The following is a 4320-nucleotide window of genomic DNA, read 5'->3' as shown; positions in this document are numbered from 1 at the left end:
AACTCAAAATGGGGCATAGATCTAATAGTTTAGATAGATCTAGTTTATAATAAAACATAGGGCTTTAATAACACAGGGTTAGACAAAGACTTCTTAGATACATTACAAACATATCAATCCATTAATGAAATCTAATTGGATTTCAAAAAAATTAAAACTCTTGACTTACGAAAGTCACTTTTTGGAGAATGGAAACACAAATTACAAACTTGGAGTTAGTATTTTTGACTTATACATTCCACGAAACAGTTGGGTCCAGAATCTACAAAGAAGATTCAACAGTAAGAAAACTTCTTTTAGTGGAGGGCTTCAACAACCATGTATCCGAGAAACAGCTGTGTATGCTCATGTGTTCGCATTTAGTCTCGGCGATTGTTCTTAGAACCTGTGGAAACACACACGATAACTATGCTTCGTTATGAAACCATTGCTCTCCAGTGTACACTTAAAAGTTCTTCCTTATAATTCAAAAAGCCTAGGAGCTACCATTTACCCCGAGAGCTCAGAGACCCTGTGAACGCGTTCTAGCCTCTCAGCTAGAGAGGGAGAAGCCCCAGGAGTACCTAAACTACACTGGCACACAGTTGTAAAACTCCTGCTAAAACTTCCACTTACGGCCTCCTCTTCTTTTCCCTTTTCTTTAAAACTTCAGTGAAGACATAGCCCAGGAGGCCATTTTTTCCCATGTCACTGTCTGCCGGCAGGCTTCTCCCTGAGCCCTCCGCACAAGTGTGCACTGTATATTCAAGGACAATTAAGTCGCTAATAGCCAGCTATTTCCAAAGTCGCTGCTGCAGATGATGATGTATTATGGAGACACTGATGCCAGAAACGTAACAGAGAAAAGGAGTCTGGGTTTCTTGCTTAACTTCTTAATAGAAGAATCCTGCCTCGCTGAAATGAAGAGGCGAAGTTTTGTACTGTTTTATGAGGAATGTGCTAGATAATTAGGCGTTGCCATGCGGACTGGCTTATGTGGCACTGGGGAAAAGAGATGAGACCAACAACTTTCTTTTCCATTTAGTCATACCAAATATTCTGCCTCTTTCCTTGAAGATTTCTTGTGAAACACTTGCGTGAGATAGGATGCTCTCCTTACCCCAGATAGAAATGTTTTAGCTCATTAAGCCCCTTCCTCCAGAATACTAATTCTGTGCTTGACTGGTGCTTTATTACAGATAAGAGAATAATTCAAAATTAAAAGATGTGAAAGGGAGCTCTTTTAAGCTATCACTCAAGCCATTTGAGGGGGAAAAATATTCTTATCAAACAGGATTTTTAATCATACAGCAGACACAACATTTGTTCCAAGTTCTGAGGGGCCGGTTTTACCCCATTTTCTGAGCAACACTTACTGGGTAATGTAAATAGCTGTGCAGATCCATAAAGATGCCGGTTCCTTCAGGCAAGTCTCCTCACTTGCTCTCAGCTCTGGAGAAAAAAACAAAAACAAAAACAACCCTGCGGCCTGTCTGCCAGGCTCTCCTCAAGCCTCTAGGGCTCCCCCTGCTGGCCAGAAAGCACATTGCTGCCAGGGTCCCTGGGCCAGGTGGGGCCCTGCTTGTGAGGTTCCAAATGGGTCACCTGCACAAAGGTCATATCAACTTCCACCTCAGACTCATCCACGGCGCTCCGCGGAGAGCAACTAAATGGACCAATGTGGAAAGCACGTTACCAAGGCTAGTAGAGGTTTTTTATTGTACTGTTTGCGGCCCTTTTTCTTTTTTCCCTTTGGTTTAGTTCCTTCTGTCCCTGTGTTTTTTTATTTCTGTGCCCTTTGTCTTGTATATAAGTTTATCTGATTTGGGGAAGGGGAAGCACAGAAACAGTGGGACAAAGGGTGAACCAATTCTGCAGGGAACCCCATGAGACACTATGCTGGAAATGAACAACTATATGACTTGGAGGGGAGGGAAGCCGGGAGGGGAAAACTGGGAGAGGATGAGGGAGAGGGTGACCTGTTCAGAAAGAAAGGCATCGCTGCCTGAGTCGTGTAACTGTAACCATCTGTGCATCCCTCTATGATGAAATTTTTAAAAATCTAAATTATATACAAATATATAAATATAATTATGTGTGTGTGCGCGTGTGTGTGCGTGTGCGTGTGCGTGTGTGTGTGTGCGTGTGTGTGCGTGTGTCTCCATGGCAGGGCTCTCCTGTGAGCCCCAGGTCTTCTTCCCACCAAATTTGTCCCTAAGCTTCTGAAACTAGCTTCCATTTGTACCTGAAGACACAGCACTGGGGAAGGAATCCATTTGTCAGAGAAATGGGCATTTTTAACCTGCAGATAAAACATGGAACAAAAGACACTTCCATAGCCCTCCCGCCACCCCTCCCTAGAGTGGCTGAGCTGCCTCTTCCCAAGGCCAGCTCTGGTACAGATCACCCCGCTGTCCCTTGGCCTGCACTAGAAACCCCAGCTACACAGCAGATTTCCTTTGTCCTCCAACATTATGCAAATAAGCAAATCAAATTAAGTACCTGAGAATTTTTTTTAATTAAGGCTTTTGATTAGACGCAGATCTGTTGTAAGCAGAATAAGAAATTTTATTCCCAAACCCTAGACACTCTGGCTTTTTGACAGGTCTTCAATCAGGGCTCATCTCCCAGAATTAAAGGGCGTGGGGGAGGGGAGCTCATCTCATTCTCAGGTAGGAAGGCACCTGGGACACAGAGACAAGAATTGAGCCTGAGACAGCAGGAGGAGAGAGAGAAACGTCCTGCAACTTTGTGAAAATCAAATCAAATGTACAAATGTAGCCGTTCAGACTCTATGGCTTTTTGTATACCACATTAAAGGAAAAAAAAAAAAAACACCTCTATAGTCCATACTTACCCCAAATAGATTTCCTTGGTCCTGATAGCTTGATTTGGAATTCCCAGCAGTGCCAAGTAAAACCAGGCCATGGCTGGGCACCATCGCTCACACCTGTAATTCTAGCTACTCAGGAGATGGAGATCTGAGATTTGTGTTTGGAAGCCAACCCAGGCAGCAAAGTCTGTGAGATTCTTATCTCCAAGGAACCAGCAAAAGGCAGACGTGGAGCTGTGGCTCAAATGATGAGTGTTCGCCTTCAGAAGAAAAGTTAAAGGTCAGTGCCCAGACTCTGCATTCAAGCCCCAGGACTGGCACACAAGAAAGTCCAGACCAGAGAAGACTGTTCTAGCTGGAAGGTGCTGAGCTCTTCAAGAAGCAGTTTTCCGTGCTGCCCCATGGTGGGACACAGGTTCCTGCAGAAGGCAGACAGAGGCACAGGACCCTTTAGGCTTCTCCACAACGGCCAGAAAAGTCTCCTCACATAAGTAATGCTGGCTTTGATCTCTCATGTGCTGGACATGGTGCCAAGGCCTCACATGAACCATCTGATTTGATTTTCATAAAACTTCATGAGACAGTATGCTATTATTACCACCACACACCCCCACTGTGCAGATGGAGAAACTGAGGCTTATAGGATTATCTCCGACAAATCCAGCAAGTAAGAGGCTTAGATTCAACTCTAGCCCTAGACACTTACATGGCTCGTGGCAGTAAATATTTGATGAGTGCATAGATGAAATATGGGAGAGAAATGAGTCTAAGGACACAGACTTTGAACCCTTGCTAGGCAACGATAATCAAGGAAGGGAGACAATCCAGGTGAGGTTCTGGGCTCACAGCTCTACTTGCAGCTCCTTTTCTGGTTCACTGGAGGTAAGAATCTTCCAGACTTTCCTGCCCAGGCTGGCTTTGAACCCTGATCCTCAAATCTGACTCTTAAGTAGCTAGGATTACAGGCATGATCTATCAGCTCCTGACTCAAACTAAATATTTAACAGTAAGAGTTTAAATAAATAAATATAGTAACATTATTGTGTGATAAGGAATGAAGATACAGAGTTTTATTAATCTGCACAGACATATCTGAGATGTTTACTGAGAAAACAAAAATGTAAACATACAGCCTGAGAGTCACCTAGGTAAACATTCAGAGTCCATAGTTTTCATTATGAACTTATACCAACCATCATCTTCAAGTAATTAAATGATGGGTGATTTTTCACTTTATATTTTCAGATACTGACAATTTTTAATAATCATGTGTTAATTTCATAATCATAAATAACCTATGAAGCTATTTTGTTTATAAAAATGGTGATAGTGGATACAGGCTGCCTAGAAGATGAACATGATAAAGCCAAAATTACAAGAATTTTTTAATTAAATCAAATTTGGCTATTTTGCAAAAATTAATACAGAAAAAAACTGAGATGAAATATATATTGAAACAAAACAGTGTAAAGATACATCCATATAAAAAGAATCTAAAGACACATGCA

General features: G+C 42.3%; 1 long non-coding RNA gene across 1 annotated transcript; it reads right to left on the bottom strand.

Moving 5' to 3' along the window:
• Positions 1–249: 249 nt before the first annotated feature.
• LOC138819874 (uncharacterized) lies at positions 250–3011 on the bottom strand. Its single transcript, XR_011369660.1, has 3 exons — positions 2837–3011; positions 1356–1431; positions 250–385 (listed from the first exon to the last, which is right to left on the bottom strand). It is a non-coding gene; the product is annotated as an uncharacterized lncRNA (long non-coding RNA).
• Positions 3012–4320: the final 1309 nt, after the last annotated feature.

This window comes from Dipodomys merriami, unplaced genomic scaffold (assembly GCF_024711535.1).
Source record: "Dipodomys merriami isolate MVZ:Mamm:240054 unplaced genomic scaffold, mDipMer1.0.p SCAF_82, whole genome shotgun sequence".
In the NCBI taxonomy this organism is placed as follows: domain Eukaryota; kingdom Metazoa; phylum Chordata; class Mammalia; order Rodentia; family Heteromyidae; genus Dipodomys; species Dipodomys merriami.
This window is presented reverse-complemented; position numbering and strand designations above follow the sequence as displayed.